Source organism: Tamandua tetradactyla, chromosome X (assembly GCF_023851605.1).
Source record: "Tamandua tetradactyla isolate mTamTet1 chromosome X, mTamTet1.pri, whole genome shotgun sequence".
Lineage (NCBI taxonomy): Eukaryota > Metazoa > Chordata > Mammalia > Pilosa > Myrmecophagidae > Tamandua > Tamandua tetradactyla.
Window position 1 is genome coordinate 99,606,788 of NC_135353.1, and position 20,322 is coordinate 99,627,109.

At 39.0% G+C, this 20,322-nt stretch overlaps 1 long non-coding RNA gene across 1 annotated transcript in view; it reads right to left on the reverse strand.

The window, feature by feature from the left end:
• Window positions 1-5,919: 5,919 nt before the first annotated feature.
• Window positions 5,920-20,322, reverse strand: part of LOC143670575 (uncharacterized) — a 62,798-nt gene continuing 48,395 nt past the window's right edge. Inside the window, exon 3 of the long non-coding RNA XR_013169403.1 lies at window positions 5,920-6,024. This is a non-coding gene — a long non-coding RNA (uncharacterized LOC143670575). The remainder of the gene's footprint in view (window positions 6,025-20,322) is intronic.

Genomic DNA, 20,322 nt, shown 5'->3' on the forward strand with positions numbered 1-20,322 from the left:
CAAAATGGGAAAAAGACTTGAACAGACACCTATCAGAAGAGGAAATACAAATGGCCAAAAGGCACATGAAGAGATGCTCAATGTCCCTGGCCATTAGAGAAATGCAAATCAAAACCACAATGAGATATCATCTCACACCCACCAGAATGGCCATTATCAACAAAACAGAAAATGACAAGTGCTGGAGAGGATGCGGAGAAAGAGGCACACTTATCCACTGTTGGTGGGAATGTCAAATGGTGCAACCACTGTGGAAGGCAGTTTGGCGGTTCCTCAAAAAGCTGAATATAGAATTGCCATATGACCCAGCAATACCATTGCTGGGAATCTACTCAAAGGACTTAAGGGCAAAGACACAAACGGACATTTGCACACCAATGTTTATAGCAGCGTTATTTACAATTGCAAAGAGATGGAAACAGCCGAAATCTCCATCAACAGAAGAGTGGCTAAACAAACTGTGGTATATACATACGATGGAATACTATGCAGCTTTAAGACAGGATAAACTTATGAAGCATGTAATAACATGGATGGACCTAGAGAACATTATGCTGAGTGAGTCTAGCCAAAAACTAAAGGACAAATACTGTATGGTCCCACTGATGTGAACTGACATTCGAGAATAAATTTGGAATATGTCATTGGTAACAGAGTCCAGCAGGAGGTAGAAACAGGGTAAGATAATGGGCAATTGGTGTTGAAGGGATACAGACGGTGTAACAGGACTAGATACAAAAACTCAAAAATGGACATCACAACAATACCTAATTGTAAAGTAATCTTGTTAAAACACTGAATGAAGCTGCACCTGAGCTATAGGTTTTTGTTTTTACTATTATTACTTTTATTTTTGTCTCTATATTAACATTCTATATCTTTTTTGGTTATGTTACTAGTTCTTCTAAACCGATGCAAATGTACTAAGAAATGATGATCATGCATCTATGTGATGATGTTAAGAATTACTGATTGCATATGTAGAATGGTATGATTTCTAAATGTTGGGTTAATTTCTTTTTTTCCATTAATTAAAAAAAAAAAAAAAGAGAGAAGGGGTAATTGGAGCTGAAGGGATACAGACTGTACAACGGGACTGGATATAAAAACTCAGAAATGGACAGCACAATACTACCCAATTGTAATGCAATTATGTTAAAACACTGAATGAAGCTGCATGTGAGGTATAGTTTTGGTTTTTTTTTTCTTTCTATCATTGTTTTAATTCTTATTCTGTTGTCTTTTTATTTTTTTCTAAATCGATGCAAATGTACTAAGAAATGATGAATATGCAACTATGTGATGTTATTAAGAATTACTGATTGTACATGTAGAATGGAATGATTTCTAATTGTTTTGTTAATTCTTTTTTTAATTAATGAAAAAAAAGGAAGAAAAAAAAAAAGCAAGCCAACAACTTGAGGGAAGATCTGGCAAAAGAGACGAAGGATATAAAGAAGACATTTGGGTAAACATAAAGAAGAACTGGAAGGACTGTAAAAACAAATCACAGAACTTATGAGTATGAAAGGCACAACTGAAAACGTGGGAAAAAAACATGGAGACCTACAACAGTACATTGAAGAGGCAGAAAAAAGGATTAATGAACTGGAGGAAAGGACATCTGAAATCCTACACACACACAAAAAAAAAACATTGGGAAAATATGAGCAGGGTCTCAGGGAACTGAATGACAAAATGAAGCACATAAAAATCATGTTATGGGTGTCCCAGAAGGAGAAGAGAAGGGAAAAGAGGTGCAAAGAATAATGGAGGAAATAATCATTGAAGATTTCCCATCTCTAATCAAAGACATAAAATTATAGATCCAAGAAGGGCAGCGAACGACAACAAAATAGATCCAAATAGACATACCCCAAAACTCCAATCAGATTGTCAAGTGCCAAAGACAAAGAGAATTCTGAAAGCAGCAAAAGAAAAGCAATCCATCATATACAAGGGAAGCTCAATAAGACCATGTGTAGAATTCTCAGCAGAAACCATGAAGGCAAGAAGTCAGTGGTATGATATATTTCAGATTCTGAAAGAGAAAAACTGCCAGTCAAGAATTCTATACCCAACAAAACTGTCCTTCAGAAAAATGAGAGAAAGTTGAAAATATTTCAGACAAACAGTTACTCAGAGTATTCGTGACAAAGAGAGAGAAAGACCTACAAGAAATACGAAAGGTAGCACTACAGGCAGATAGGGAAAGACAGGAGAGAGAGGTCTGGAGAAGAATGTAGAAATGAAGACTATCAGTAAAGGTAAAAGTGGAAAAAAAAAAAGAAAATATGACTTATAAAATCCAAAAAGCAAAATGGTAGAGGAAAGTACTACCTTTACAATATTAACATTAAATGTTAATGGATTAAACTCCCCAATCAAAAGACACAGACTGGCAGAAAAATCTATATGCTATCTACGAGAGATTCATTTTAGATCCAAGGACAAAACAGACTGAAAGTGAAAGGTTGGAAAAAGATATTTCACTCAAACAGCAACCAGAAAAGAACAGAGGTACCTATACTAATATCCAACAAAATAGAATTCAAAAGTAAAACAATTACAACAGACAAAGAACGACACTATGTATTAATGAAAAGAACAATTCAACAATAACACATCACAATCCTAAATATTTATGCACCAAGCCAGAGTGCTCCAAAATACATAAGGCAAACACTGAAGGGAGGAGACACCTCTGCACTAATAGTTGGAGACTTCAATTCCCCATTCTCATCAATGTATAGAAAACCTAGACAGAGGGTCAATAAGGAAACAGAGATTTTGAATAATGCAATTGTTCTGGTTTGCTAGCTGCCAGAATGCAGTATACCAGAAACGGAATGGCTTTTAAAAAGGGGAATTTAATAAATTGCTAGTTTACAGTTCTAAGGCTGTGAAATTGTCCAAATTAAAACAAGTCTATAGAAATGCCCAATCCAAGGCATCCAGGGAAAGATACCTTGGTTCAAGAAGGTCGATGATGTTCAGCATTTCTCTCTCAGCTGGAGGGGCACATGGTGGACATAATGGCATCTCTCCAGGCCTCTTGTTTCATGAAGCTCCCCAGGAAGCTCCAAAGGTCACTGGCTGGTGGACTCTCTACTTCGTGGTTCTGTGGTGTTCTCTGCTCTCTCCAAATCTCGTGGCTTTCTCTCTTGTTCTCTAGCTTTTTCCAAAGTGCTTCTTCTTTTAAAGGATTCCAGTAAAACCAATCAAGACCCACCTGGAATGGGTGGAGACATATCTCCACCTAATGAAGTTTAATACCCACACTTGACAGAGTCACATCTCCCTGGAGATAAGCTAATTAAAGTTTCCAACACACAGTACTGAATAGGGATTAGAAGAAACCATTGCTTCTACAAGGTTGATCAGGATTAAACATGGTTTTTCTAGGGTACATAAACCTTTTCAAACTGGCACAATGATAACACACATTTACAGATCCTTAACTTAATACACATTTACAGATTATTACTCTCCACAACAGTAGTATACACATTTTTCTCTATGCTCATGGATCATTCTATATGGAATGGATCACTCTATACCAGCATATGGGTCACGTGCTTTGTGACCCATATGCTGGGTCACAAAGCAAGTCTCAATAGCTTAAAAATACTGAAATTTATAGAAACCACTTTCTCAGATCATAATGGACTGAAGTTGGCAATAAATAACAGGCAGAGGGCCAGAAAATTCACAAATATATGGAGGCAAAACAATACACTCTTCAACAACCAGTGGGTCAAGGAAGAAATTACAAGAGAAACCAGTAAATATTTCGAGGAAAAGGAAAATGAAAACATAACATATCAAAACTTATAGGATGCTGAGAAGGCAGTTTAGGAAATTTATTGCCCTAAGTGCTTATATTAAAAAAGAAGAAAGCAAATATCAAGGAATTAATTGTTCACCTGGAAGAACTAGAGAAAGAACAACAAACTAACCCCAAAGCATATGAAAAGAAAGAACTAACAAAAATTGGAGCAGAAGTAAATGAAATTGAGAATATGAAAACAATTGAGAAAATCAACAAAACCAGAAGTTGGTTCTTTGAGAAAATCAATATAATCAATGCACCATTAGACAGGCCGAGAAAAAAAGAGAGAGGACGCAAATAAATAAAATGAGAAAGAGAAGAGGGGACATAACCACAGACTCCACAGAAATAAAGGTGGTAATGAAAGGATACTATGAACAACTATATACAAATAAACTACACAACGTAGAAGAAATGGACAACTTTCAAGAAAAGCATGAACCAACATTGACTCAAGAAGAAAAAGATGACCTCAACAAACCAATCATAAGAGACTGAAACCGTCATCAAGAAGCTCCCAAAAAATAAAAGTCCAGCACCAGATGGCTTCATATATGAATTCTACCAAGTATTCAAGAAAGAATTAGTACAAATTCTGCTTGTTTTAGTTTGCTAACTACCAGAATGCTATATCGCAGAAACAGAATGGCTTTTAAGAAGCGAAATTTTTTAAGTTGCAAGTTTAAGTTCTAAGGCTGTGAAAATGTCTAAATTATGGCATCACTATGAAAATGTCCAAATTAAGGCATCCAAGGAAAGACACCTGGGTTCAAGAAGGCCAGTAATGTTCAGAGCTTCCCTCTCAGCTGGAAAGGCTATATGTGTGTGAAGATTTGCCAATAAAAACATTTTTTAAAAAACACAATGAGATATCATCTCACACCCACTAGAATGGTCATTATATAAAAAAAAAACAGAACACAACAAGTGCTGGAGAGGATATGGAGAAAGAGGCACACTTATCCACTGTTGGTGGGAATGTAAAATAGTACAACTGCTCTGAAAAACAATTTGGCAGTTCCTCAGGATGTTAAGTATAGAATTGCCATATGATCCAGCAATCCCATTACTAGGTATATATTCAGAGGAACTTAAGGCAAGGACATGAATGGACATTTGCATACCAATGTTTTATAGCAGCATTATTTACAATTGCCAAGAGATGGAAACAGCCAAAATGTCCATCAAGAGACCAGTGTCTAAAGAAGCTATGGTATATACACAATAGAATATAATGCAGCTGTAAGACAGAATAAAGTCATGAAGCACGTAACAACGTGGATGAACCATGAGGACATTATGCAGAGAGAAATTAGCCAACAACAAAAGGACAAATATTGTATGGGCTGAATAATATTAATTAACATTAATGAGTGAACTTTGAGAGTTAATGGTTAAGGGGACAGGCTATCAGGAGATAGAAAGAGGGACAGGATTGGGCATTTAGTGCTGAAGGTGTACAGAATGTACACAACAGGACTGATTGCAAAAATTCAGAAGTGGATAGCACAATACTATTTAATGGTAGAACAATAATATAAATACACTGAATGAAACTGAATGTGAATATGATTGAGGGAATAGGGCTGGGAGCATGTATGACACCAGAAGGAAAGACAGAGAATAAAGACTGAGACAGTATAACTTAGGAATGTTTAGAGTGGATAATGAGGGTGATTAAATGTACAAATATAAGAATATTTGTGCATGAGGGAAAACAAATGAATGTCAACATTGCAAGGTGTTGAAAATGGGATGGTATACAGGAAAAAATACAATCAATGCAAGCTAGGGTCTATAGTCAACAATTACATTGTAATGTACTTCCCTCCGAATGTAACAAAGGCATTATGCCAAAACTAAATGTCAACAAGTGGCAGATATGGGGGAGGGGTATGGGAAAAGAAAAGGAAATGTCTTCATATAGATTATGGTGGCAAAGGAATGGCTATGTGATTATACCAGGAACTACTGATTTTTTATTTAGGTTGGATTGTGTGATGTGTGAATAATACTGTTTAAAAATGAACAGACAGAAACAAGTGCTGAAGAAAATGTGGAGATACGTACCTATTCACTATTGGCAGGGTAGGTGAGAGTAGCAGCCCCTCTGAAGGGTAACATGGTGGTTCCACTGGAGGCTAAGGGTGGGATTTCCATATGATCCTTCAATCTTGTTGCTAAATATATATCTGGAAGAACCAAGAGTGGGGACACAAATGAACATTTGCACACTGGGGTTTACAGTGGCAGTGTTCATGATTTGCAATGGAAGGAACTGGCCTAAGGGTACATAAACTGAGTAATGGATGGGGGAACTGTGGTGTTTACATACACGGGACTACTGAGCATATGCAAGAAGGAATGAATTTGTGAGGCATGCAACTAGGTGAATCAACCTTAGGGACAGTATGTTGAATGCAACATCTGAAACAAAAAGACAAATATTATCATTCCTCACTCATAGGACTAACTATGATACAATTGGTGAACTGAAGTTGAGAGCATGGGTTATCAGATTGGGGCCTATTGTAAGTGTTCCTAAAATCTAAGCTCCTACAGCAGTCACATCTATTCCAGAGTCGTAACTGTTATTTCTAAATTGTGAAATGCTGAGATATTTGTGTATATAACCATGTTCCCTGAAACATTGGGTATTTGTGTGACACCTGAGACTCAGAGTTCTGAAGCTGAGAGTCAACATTACCCCATATAGCAGCTGTTTAAAAAGTTGAAAAAGTGATCCAACTTCGACAAGAGATATGAATGAAGTTGATCTGGATAGGACTAAGGTAAGTCAGAATACAGGATGAAGGATGATATTGACTATTTTAAAACTTTAGCTTCTGTGTGAGACCAAAGAGTAAGATGTTCATTTGGTACAAAATTTATATTTTTGATAGTGCATTATCTAATTTAACTTGTATGGTCAATTTATTCAAACACCATAACTACATGGAAACTTGAATAGGACACGAGATCTTGTTGGTTCATACAGGTTAATGTGATGCCCCTATAAATCCCAGAGTAACTTGGGCAGAGAATAAAAAAGTAGTTGCAAAGTCCCCTTGGGGGACTGGGGAGAAAGGAGGAAATATTAAACTTCCCCATCTGGGGAATTCCTGATATTCTCTCAAGCAGTGGGGACAAGCCCTCGATCTTGGGGTTTGCCCCTATGAAACTCATTCCTGCAAAAGATAAGCTGAGCTTACTTATGATTATGCCTAAGAGTCACCATCAGAGAGCCTCTTTTTTGTTCAGATGTGGCCTCTCTCTCTAAGCAACTCCGCAGGTGAACCCACTGCCCTCTCCCCTACATGGGACATGACTCCCAGAGGTGTAAATCTCCCTGGCAATGTAGACAGAACTCCCAAGGAAAAACCAGGACCCCACATCATGGGATTGAGAAAGCTTTCTTGACCAAAACAGGGAAGAGAGAAATGAGACAAAATAAAGTTTCAGTGGCTGAAAGATTTCAAACAGAGTTGAGAGGTTATCCTCGAGGTTATTCTTATGCATTATACAGATATCCCTTTTTAGTTTATGGTGTATTGGAGCGCCTAGAGGAAAGTACCTGAAACTGTTGAGCTGTGTTCCAGTAGCCTTGATTCCTGAAGACAATTGTATAACTATGTAGCTTTTACAGTGTGACTGTGTGATTGTGAAAACCTTGTGCCAGATGCTTCTTTTATTGAGGATATGGACAGATGAGTATAAAAATCTGGATAAAAATAAATAAAAGGAGGGTATGCCGATTTGAAAATATTGTGTACCCTGGAAAAGCCATGTTTTTTTTTAAATGTATTTATTAATTAAAAAAATTAACAAACGAAATAAAACATTAACATATATAATCAGTAATTCACAATATCATCACTTGGTTGCATATTCATCATTTCTTAGAACATTTGCATCAATTCAGAAAAAGAAATAAAAAGACAATAGAAAAAGAAATAAAACAAAAACAGAAAAAAAGATTATACCTACCATACCTCTTACCCCTCGCTTTCATTGATCACTAACATTTCAAACTAAATTTATTTTAACATTTGTTCCCCCGTTATTCATTTTTATTCCATATGTTCTACTCCTCTGTTGACAAGATAAATAAAAGGAGCATCAGACACAAGGCTTTCACAATCACACAGTCACATTGTGAAAGCTATATCATTATTCAATCATCTTCAGGAAGCATGGCTATTGGAACACAGCTCTACATTTTCAGGCAGTTCCCTCCAGCCTCTCCATTACATCTTGAATAACAAGGTGATATCTACTTAATGCATAAGAATAACCTCCAGGATAACCTCTCGACTCTGGAATCTCTTAGCCATTGATACTTTGTCTCATTTCACTCTTCCCCCTTTTGGTCGAGAAGGTTTTCTCAATCCCTTGATGCTGAGTTTCAGCTCATTCTAGGGTTTTTCTCAATCCCTTGATGCTGAGTCTCAGCTCATTCTAGGATTTCTGTCCCACGTTGCCAGGAAGGTGCACACCCCTGGGAGTCATGTCCCACGTAGACAGGGGGAGGGTGGTGAGATTGCTTGTTGTGTTGGCTGGAGAAAGAGGCCACATCTGAGCAACAAAAGAGGCTCTCTTGGGGGTGACTCTTAGGCCTAAATTTTAAATAGACTTGACCTATCCTTTGTGGGGTTAAGTTTCATATGAACAAACCCCAAGACTGGGGGCTCAGCCTATAGCTTTGGTTGTCCACACTGTTTGTGAAAATATCAAGAATTGACTTGGGGAAGTTGAATTTCTCCCCGTTCTCACCATTCCCTGAAGGGGGCTTTGCAAACACTTTTCCACTCACTGATCGAATCCCTCTGGGATTCATCGGGGCATCACTCTGGACAAACCAACAACATTTCATGTCCTACCTGAGCTTCCAAGTACTTATGGTGTTCAATCAAACTATCTACATAAGTTATATTAGGAAATGCACTAGTCAAAATATAAATTTTGTACCAAATAAGCATTTTTTACTTTAGTCTCACACATAAGGTGACATTTTAAAATATTAATTACTATCTATTTTCAGCACCCTACAGTAATGACATTCCTTTGTTAAGAACCATGTTTTAATGCTGACCAAATCTTGTGGGGGTAGCTGTTTCTTTTAACCCTCATTCAATACTGTAGAATGGAAAACATTGATTAAGATAAACTAATCAATAGCTGTGACACACCCAATTGTGGGTGTGGCCTTTTGATTAGATAGAGACATGACTCCACCAATTCGAGGTGGGTCTTGATTAGTTCACTAGAGTCTTTAAAAGTGGATACATTTTGTAGAAACCTCAGAAACAACAAAGCTGACAGCAATTTCAGAGACAGCTGACACAGATGTGTGCACGTGGAGAACAGAGACACAGATGTTTGGAGATGCTTGGAGCCTAGCAGACGTCGCTGTGAGATGTTAAGCACGTCAGAACCTGGAGAGAGCCAAGGGAAGCCAAGAAATGGCATCCAGCCCCAGAGAAGCAAAGTGAAGAATGCCCACAGGAATAGAGGCTGAAAGCCATGGAGCCCAGGAGCAAGGGACCAGGAGATGCCAGCCACGTGACTTCCCAGCTGATAGAGGCATTCTAGATCCACTGGCCTTTCTTGAACCAAGGTATCTTTACCTGGATGCCTTAGTTTGGACATTTCTATACACTTAAAAGTGTAAACATGTAACTCATGAAATTCTCTTTTTAAAAGCCATTCTGGTACATTGCATTCCAGCAGCTTACAAACTAAAACTAGGGGGGATAAGGGGTAAATGAAAATTGGGTAGATTGAAATACTAGGGGTCAATGAGAGGGAGAGGTAAGTGGTATGGGATGTACAAGATTTTTCTTTTTTCTTTTTATTTCAGTATGCATTGACTGTATACTTTGGATGTACTGTATGTGTGTGAAGATATCTCAATAAAAATGTATATATTTAAAAACTCTCCCAAGAATAAACAACCCAGAACCAGATGGTTCACTAGTGAATTTTACCAAACTTTCAAGAATTAACACCAGTTCTTCTCAAACTCTTTCAAAAATTGAAGAGGAGGTGATGTTTAACTCATTTCATGAGGCCAATATGACTCTTAAAGCAAAGCCAGATAAATATACCACAAGAAAAAATTACTGACCTATATACTTATGAATACCGATGCAAAAATCCTCAAAAAAATAGTAGCAAACTGAATCCACTAGCACATTAAAAGAATTATACACCATGATCAAGTGAGATTTATCCCAGTTATGCAGGAATGATTAAAGATAAAAAAAGTCAATCAGGGCGGGCCGCGGTGGCTCAGCGGGCAAAGTGCTTGCCTGCTATGCCGGAGGACCTCGGTTCGATTCCCGGCCCCAGCCCATGTAACAAATACGGAGAAACAGAATACAATAAAACAAGAAAATGTTTAAAGATGTTTCCCTTTCTTCCTTCCTTCCTTCCTTCTATCCTTCCTTCCTTCTCTCTGTCTTTCCTTAAAAAAAAAAAAAAAAAAAAAAAAGTCAATCAATGTAATACACCACATTAACAGAACAAAGGAAAAAATCCATGATTATCTCAAATGAAATAGAAAAAGTATTTAACAAAGTACAGCATTCCTTCTTGATTAACAAAACTTAGAAAACTAGGAATAGAAGGAAACTTTCTCAACATGAATAAGGACACCTATGAAAAACCCACAGCTAACATACTCAGTGTTGAAAGACTGAAAGCTTTCCTTCCTAGAACAGGGGCAAGACAAAGATGCCCACTGCTACCACTGTTATCCAACACTGTACTGAATATTCTAGTCAGAGCAGTTAAGCAAGAAAAAGAAAGAAAAAGCATTCAAATTACAAAAGAAAAAGTGAAACTTTCCCTATTTACAGATGACATGACCCTATATGTAGAAAATCCTGAAAAATCCAAAACAAAGACGTTACAGCTAATAAGCAAATTCAGCAAAATCATGGGGTAAAAGATGATACACAAAAATCAGGACTGCTTCTATGCATTAGTTATGAATGATCTGAAGACGAAATCAAGAAAATTTCCATTTACAAAGGAACTAAAAGAATCAAATATCTAGGAATAAATCTAACCAAGGATGTAAAGGACTTGCACACAGAAAACTACAAAACATTGCTGAAAGAAATCAAAGAAAACTTAAATAAATGGAAGGACATTCCATGTTCATAGACTGGAAGACTTAATTTTGTTAATATGTCAGTATCACCCAAAGTGATTTACAGTTTCAACAGAATCTCAATCAAAGTTCCAACAGCTTTCTTTGCAGAAAGGGAAAAGGTAATTACCAAACTTATATGTAAGGGTAAGGGGCCTGGAATAGCCAAAACCATCTTGAAAATGAAGAGCAAAGTGAGAAGACTCATACATCCTGATATCATAACTTACTACATAGCCACAATAATTAAAACAACATGGTACTGGCACAAGTACAGACATAGATCAACAGAATCAAATTGAGAGTTCAGAAATAAACCCTCATGTCTTAGGGAGCCACGTCCACTCAATGGGGGAACAAATAGCCTCTTCAACATGTGATTCTGAGGAAACTGGATATTTATATACAAATGATTGATGGTGAACTCCTACCCACAGTATATACAAAAATTAACTCAAAGTGGATCACAGAACTAAATATAAGAAGCAAAACTATCAAGCTCCTAGAAGAAAACTTAGGGAAGCATATTCAAGACCTTGTGTTAGGCAATGGTTTCTTTGACTTTCCACCCAAAATACGAGCAACAAAATAAAAAAGAGATAAATGTGATTCCTCAAACTTAAAAATTTTGTGCATCAAAGGACTTCATCAAGAAAGTAGTATGAAAGCCTATAGAATGGGAGAAAATATTTGGAAACCATACATACAATAAGGTTTTTTTTTCTTTTCTTTTCTTTTCTTGGGCATGGGCAGGCTCTGGGACTTGAACCCAGATCTCTGGCATGGCAAGTGAAAATTCTGCCACTGAGCCTCCATTGCACCACCCCTACAATAAGGGTTTAATATCCAAAATATACATAGAAATCTACCAATCAGCAACAAAAAGACAAACAATACAATTAAAAATGGACAAAAAACTTTAGTAGACATTCCTCCAAAGAACATATACAAATGACCAGTAAGAACATAAAAGATGCTCAACAACATTAGCCATTGGGGAAATGAAAATTAAAGTCACAATGATATACCATTTCATACTCACAAGAATGGCTAGTATTAAATAATGGAAAATGACAAGTGTTGGAGAAGATGTAGAGAAATAGGAACACTCGTTCTTTGTTACTGGGAATGTAAAATGGGGCAGCTTCTGTAGAAAATAGTTTGATGATTCCTCAGAAAGATAAGTATAGAATCACCATATGATCCAGCAATCCCACTTCTAGGTATATACACAAAAGAACTGAAAGAACTTGAACAGATATTTACCCATCATTATCCATGGTGGCATTTTTCACAGTGGCCAAAAGATGGAGGCAACTCAATTGTTCATTGACCAATGAATGGTTAAATAAATATGAGATATATATATACACACACACACAAAGGAATATTTTTCAGCTGACAAAAAAGAATGAAGTTCTGAAACGTGACAACATGAGTGAACCCTGAAGACATCATGTTGAGTGAAATAAGCCAAATACAAAAGGATAAATATTGTATGATCTCACTGGTATGAAATAATTAAAATAAGCAAGTTCATAGATTCAGAAACTATAATTCAGGTTACCAGTAGCCATGGTGTGGTAGGGAATGGAGAGTTAACGCCTAATGGGAAAGTGTCTTTTTAGAGTGATGGAAAAGTTTTGGTGATGGATACTGGTGGTGGTAGCACAACATTGTGTATGCATTCAACACCACTGTATTATATATTTGAATGTGGTTAAAAGTAGAATTTTAGTAAACCATGGACTATAGTTAATAGTACAATTATAAAATGTACTATCATCAATTGTAACAAATGTTCCACACCAACACAAAGTGTTAATAATAGGGTGGTATGTGGGAATCCTGTATTTTATGCATGATTGTACTGTAAACCCACAACTTCTCTAATAAAGAGAAAATGAAAATGAAAGTTAAAAAGTAGAAATTTTAGGTTATATATGTTACTAGAATAAAATTTTCTAAAAAACCATAGGTCTGTAGAACACAGTAAACCCTAATGTAAATTACACACTATAGTTAATAGTGTTTTTTTAATAATATTGTTTCATCAATTTTAACAAGGTTACCATACAAATGCAAAGTATTGATAATAGGGAAAATTGTGTATGTGAAGTGGGTTATCTGGGAACTTTGTACTTTCTGCATGATTTATCTGTAAACCTACAACTTCTCTAACAAAAAAAATCGTTAAATGAACTATTAAGATGTTAATAATGGGCGAAACTGGTTGAGGGGTATATGGGAACTCTCAGTACTATCTTTGCAATTTGCAGTAAATCTAAAATTCTTCTAAAAAGTAAAGTTTATTTTTATATTAAAAAAAAAGAATAAAATGGCCTTTGGTAGTTAGGTTCAGGTATCACGTTGGCCAGATAGATGATGCCCCATTATTCTGTTTCTGTTGCCTTAAATCATCAGTATGTGAAATTCATCTATGGCTGATTACATTTGCAGTCAGCTAAGGGGAGTGCTTTCCATAACAAGTGAGGTTTAATTTAATTAGCTGGAGGCTTAAAAGAGAGAGTTCAGAAGTGAGCTCAGCAGCTCAGCATACCTCATCTCAGCACTCGCAACTCAGCCCTGACATTTTGAGATGCAGAAAGGAATCGCCCTTGGGAAAGCCGCTGGAACCCTGAAGCCAAGAGAGAAGGCCAGCAGACGTTGCCCTGCACCTTCCCATGTAACAGAGAACCTCAAATGAAAGTTAGCTGCTTTTCCTCTGAAGAACTATAAATTTTTAACTAAATAAATCCCCTTATTAAAAGCCGATCCATCTCTGGTGTGTTGCATTCTGGCAGCTTTGGCAGACTAAAGTATGGCCCCACTGCCAGCCTCCATATTACTATAGACTGTTATGAAAAGAAGACTTTAGAACTCTGAGGATCCTAGTAAGAACATATTTGAGAGTGCATTGGGGAAAGGGAAATAATAAGACTTTGTGGAGATGACTGGACGGTAGCTCTGAACTGACAGTAATTCCTCAATACCTAAAATATCACTATGGTTCACTAGTCAAATTAGTAGCTTGTGGAAGTCAGATGACCAATAAAGCTTGTAGATCAGGTCCCTCTCCCAGTGTGCCCACTGGGAAATTCAAGGGTCTTCCAACTCCATGCTTGGAAAATACCCCCAAAGAATTGCAAGCAGGGATTCAACCAAATACTTATATACCTACATTCATAGCAGCACTATTCACAAAAGTTAAAAGTGTCTATGAAAAGATGAATGGGGGAGGGTGTGGTTCAGCAGGCAGAGTTCTCGCCTATCATGCCTGAGACACGGGTTCAATTCCCGGTGCCTGCCCATGCAAAAAAAAAAAAAAAAAGAAGAATGGATAGGAGACTTCCAGGAAGATGGCCAAATAGATTAGCTCGAGCTTAGCCCTGCTCCATGGAAAAGTTAGAGAAGGGCTAGGAGGGTGACTGAGATGGTGACTGGGAGTTCAGCTGACCTGGAAGAGCCTTCCACACTACATATGGCAGCCCTGGTTGCAGAGGCCGAGGAACTGAGAGGCAGAAAGGTGGAGCCTGGTGTGGAGGTGCAGAGCCCATGGGAGTGCACGCATGGGAGCCCAGGACTAGGAAGTAAGCCAGGCTGCATTCCTTGGGCACGCTACCCTCACCAGCACAGCCCCGTGAATGGTGACACATCCCACACCCCACGCACCTGAACCCTGTCATCTGCTCCCATTCCCCATACTCCAGGAGCTCCCAGTGCACGCACCTGTCCCCCACCCCAAGTGCAGCCCAACCCACCTTTCCTGCACTAGTCCTGAGCACTACCTCCCCCTCCCTGTTTCCTGCAGGCTGTTGCCAGCACATAAAGGCTGCAGGCACCAACCTCCATACCTAGGCTACTCCTGCCCCCCGCCCCCGCCCATAGTGTTGCACAGCCTCACTCTGCCCTGCCTGAGCTCTGCACACCCATTTACAGCACTCCCAGACCCACACATGCACATGGGCCCCCAATCACATCATTCAGCTCTGGGAACCGCACTTTACAGCACTCCTAGAACCACACATGCGCACGGCTCTCAGCCACACTTCCCTGCACAGCCAGGTCACATATGCTCCCAATCTATGAAGGCATATCGCCGACCTGTTGCCACAGCTCTACACGTGTGCACAAAGGGCCCTGTGCCTTAGACCAGCACAAACCAGTGTTACAACCCCCAGACTGGTGCACCCACACAGCTACATCCTCCCTGGCTGCTGGGTGCCCATGTTCACAAGCATCAGCATAACATCCCAACCTGCGCCTATACCTGCCCTGGAACAAATCACTGCACTGAGTGCCCACCCTGTGCCCTGCTCCCGGCTGTACAACCATCCTGCAAACATAAGGCTGTAGACTACTGAAAGAAATCAACTCCCAAAGTAAATCGATCAAGACATTCACATGCCATGAAGACAGCAGAAGATCACTAAGCATATCACAATGCAGACATATATAGCCCTGCCTAATGACCAAATTAAAATACCAGAGGAGACATAGATACTGGAACAAGTAATCAAAGATGCTCATACAACTCTACTTAATAAAATAAGTGGGTCAGTAAATGACTTTTAAAGGAGATCAAGAAGACAGCAGAAGAGCATAAAGAGGAATTTGAAAGAATAAATAGAGAAATAGCAGATATCACAGAGATTAAAGACTTTGTTGACCAAATAGCAAACATACTAGATGCACGCAACACCAGATTTGAAGAGACAGAAGAAAGAATAAGTGATATAGAGGACAGGATAATTGACTTCGAAGACTCAAAAGAGCAAAAGGCAAAAAAAGAAAGGAAAAATTGACTTGGATCTCAGGGAAATGATAGACAAAACAAAGTGCACAAATATAAGAATCATTGGTGTCCCAGAAGGAGAAGAGAGGAGTAAAGGGCTAGGAAGCATAGTTGAGAATATAATGGGCAAAACTTCCCAACATTCATAAAGGACATAAATACACAAGTCAAAGAAGCCCTAAGAACTCCAAATGGAACAAATCGAAAAAGGCCTTCCCCAAGACACATACTAATCAATCTGTCAAATGTTGAAGAGAAGCAGAAAATCCTGAAAGCAGCAAGAGAAAAACAATCTACTACATACAAGGGAAATCAAATAAGACTGAGTTCAGACTAGTCAAATAGCATCCTGGAGGTGAGAAGGCAGTGGTATGATATATTCAAGATCTTGAAAGAGAAAGACATCCAGCCAAGAATTCTGTACCCAGCCAAATTGTCCTTCAAAATTGAAGGAGAGATTAAAGTTTTCACAGACAAAGAAGTCCTGAAAGAATTTGTCAACAAGAGACCAGCTCTACATGAAATACTAAAAGGAGTTCTGCTGGCTGAAAAAAAAAAAAAAGACAAGAGAGGGAGGTCTGGAGGAGGGCACAGAATTGAAGAGTACCACTAAGGGTAATTTTAAAAATACATATTTGTCTATGTGATATGTGGGAAAAGAATATATAGATCTGACAAATAAAATTAAAAAGATAATATGGTGGAATCAAGAAACACCTTTTCAGTACTAACTTTGAATGTTGATGGACTAAACTTATCAATTAAAAGATACAGATTGGCAGAATGGATTAAAAAACATAATCCAGCTACGTGCTGCTTACAAGAGATTCATTTTAGACACAAGGATACAAATAGAATGAAAGTGAAAGGATGGAAAAAGATTTTCCATGCAAGTTATAACCAAAAAAAAGATACTAATATCGGACAATATAGACTTTAAATGTAAAGACATCATAAGAGATAAAGAAAGACGGTATATAGTAATTACAGGGTCAATTCACCAGGAAGATATAACAATCATAAATGTTTATGTTCCCAATCAAGGAGCTCCAAAGTCCGTGAGACAAACTATTGGTAAAACTAAAGGGAACAATAGATACTTCAACAACAATAATAGGAGACTTCAATACACCACTCTCCTCTATAGACAGAACAACAAAAACAGAAGATCAACAAGGAAATAGAGAAGTTACATAATTTGATAAATGAATTAGACCTAATAGAATATAGGTCATGGCACCTCAAAGCACAAAGTTATACATTCTTCTCTAGTACTCATGGAACATTCTCCCAGACAAATCATATGCTGGGGAACAGAACTGGTCTTTATAAATTTAAAAATAATGAAATTATTCAAAGCACCTTCTCTGATCACAATGGGGTGGAAGTTCTTAAAATTTCCACCAATGAAGGGTGATTAACTGTCAATTATACTTACCTTAATCTACAAATCCTACCAATCAAAGCTCCTATTCTTCCATCATCTAATAAAAGACATATACAGGAGAACAGTCAATGGCTTTGCTGTGACTGACTTGGCCAATGTGTTTTTAACTCAGTGCCAAAACCCTAAAAAAATATTCCTGACCACTGCTGCTAAGACCTTAACAAATGGTCTTTAAAAAACTCTTACCGCTGGTGCCATACACCTGACATCCATTTAAGGAGTGACTCTAAAAAGGGCCTCCAAGATGACCTAGCTATACTCACACATCACTTACAAAAATGAGGATGGGCAGTAACATCCTGTAACCCTGACCAAACTCTGTCAAATTCCTCTGCGTCATATGAAGGCAGACAGATTCCCATTACCATCAAACACAAGCCCACCCCAGGCACTAAGACATGCACAACATCTAATAGGATTATTCATGTTTTTGAGGTAACATATCCCACATCTCCCACTCTCATTACAGCCCATATACAAAATCACATGTAAATCTGCTACTTTCTACTGGGGAAAGTCCCAAAATGCACCTTAGAATTGGCACAATATGCCATTTCTCAAGCCATGCTCCTTGACTCACTGGGAACATATTTTACATTAGAGGCCTTGAATGTCTCCGAATATGCCTCTTGGGAGTCTTTGGAGTAAGCATAGAAAACCTCAGCTGCTTATTGGGCTCTATTTTGGTTTGCAGAAGCTGTTGGAATGTGATATTCAAGAAATGGAACAGCTTTTAAAAGAGGGAACTTAATAAATTACAAGTTAACAGTTCTAAGCCTATAAAAATGTCCAAACTAAGGCATCCAATGAAAGATACCTTAATTCAAGGAAGGCGATGGGTCAGCAACACCTCTGTCAGCTGGGTAGTCATGTGGCTGGCATGTGCTGTCCCCTTGTTCCTGGGCTCCACTGCTTTCAGCCTCTGCTCCTGTGGGATTCCTCATTTTGCTTCTCCAAGGCTGGCTTTCATCTCTTGGCTTCTCCTGGTTTTCTCCAGATTCTGGCTGCTTAATATCTCATGACATGTCTGCTGGGCTCCAAGCATCTCCAAACATCCATGTCTCTGTTCTCCAAGTGCTGGTATCTGTGTCAGCTCTGCTCTGAAGTTTCTGATGGCTCTGTCATTGCTGAGGCTTCTGTAGTTTCTGATCCTCTCCAAAGTGTTTTCTCTTTTAAAGGATTCCAGTAAACTAATCAAGACCTATGTGGAATGGGTAGAGTCATATCTCCATCTAATCAAAGGTAACACCCCCAACTGTGTGTGCCACATCTCTGTGGAAATAATCTAATCAATGGTTTCCAACCTACAGTATTCAATCAGGATTAAAACAGCTGCTTCCACAAAATTGAGTCAGGATTAAAACATGGCGTTTCTGGGGTACGCAATATTTTCAAACCGGCATAGGATCTTCTAAAAATAGAGGTACTTCAGGGCCACAACTGGTCAGTCTGCACATAGAAATTCTCAAAATGCCCTGTGTGAGAGAGAGTTCCCAGAAAGAGCTCAGCACAGACACTGCAACCTTACTGGTAAAGTGGAAATGGTGCCTACAGGAGAGGGCTAAACCAGACAAACAGGGATTTTCCAAATTACAACAGAATGTGGCTTCCCCCATGCTCAGCCTTTTGCCCACAGATCTTGATACTGGCAATGGTGACCCCACTGCTCTCTTCACCAGCCAAGTGGAGACCCCTTGGGACAATGTCTAACATGGAAATGGAGAAGGTGTATCTCACCAATGGCAACACTATTATCGTACACAACACAACTCGCTGGAGGGCCATAGCATATCACCTGGCCTCAAATATGCATTAACTCAAGACAGCTGTTTGGGGCCTGCAGAGCTGGCAGAGGTGGAAGCAACGGGGTCAGACCTCCAGGATGCCCTGAACTGCCTGTTGCCCAGTCTCCACACCTTCACTAATTCTTGGCGGAGGCCAAAGAGCTGGCAGGGAGGCAGGCCAATGGAAACAAAATAATTTTCTCACTCAAGGAAGACCCTTGTGAAAGCTCCACATTTGTAAATAGCTCACAGCCACACCCATTTCCACATACACAGAACTCTCCACACTGGAGTCACTGTTCAATTACACTGGTGATAAACCACGTAAAATTCATTCCTACACATTTTATCTAAGGGGTCCTCAGAAACTGCCTACTCAGGTCTCCAAGCTCTTCCTACTTACTGCCATTCTGAGCTCACAGTACCTCAGGCCTCAGAGCCTCCTCTGTCCTGGTGGAATGGGCACATAAAATGATATTGCCTCTAGGCCCATTGCTGGCCAAAATGGTTACTAAAGGCTGTGACTTGTACTCCAAAACCAAACATTGGCATCCTATAGATAGGGACATGTTCCATGGGGTAAGGATAAACTCTTCTCCCATTGCAATGTTAATTAAATGGAACCGCTTTCCATCACTGCAGGAGCCACCAGGAAGTAGAGATTATAGCTCCCAAACCAAGCAGTGGAATAGTCTGGGTCACTTTTAGGGCTGAAGGAAAGCTACATCTGATAGATGACAGTCAAATAAAAAAATGACCTCCTGGTCCAGACGTCTTCATGGAGAGTCATCGTGGTTTCCTGCTTCAACAGTGCTTGAAGGGAACCCAGCATTCACCCTGTTGGCCAGCCACCCCAAGCAGCCCTCCCACCACCATTCCTGCACTGCACAGCTATCACCTTCTCTCCTCAACCACCTACCATGATGACCGTGTCCCCATCCCAAGTGTGCCAGAACTACAACTAGGACTCAGAGGCTACCATCAACTGCCAGATCAACCTGGAGCTATACGCCCCCTATGCCTACTTGTCAATATCTTACTACTTTGACCATGATGATGTGGCTTTGAAGAACTTTGCCAAATATTTTCACCTATCTCATGAGGAGAGGGAACATGCTGAGAAACTCATGAAGCTGCAAAACCAACGAGGTGGCCAAATCTTCCTTCAAGATATCAAGAAACCAGAACGATACAACTAAGAACGTGGGCTGAATGCAATGCAGGGTGCGTCACACTTGGGAAAAGGGGAGAATCAGTCACTACTGGAACTGCACAAACTGATCACCAACAAAAAGGACACCCACTTAT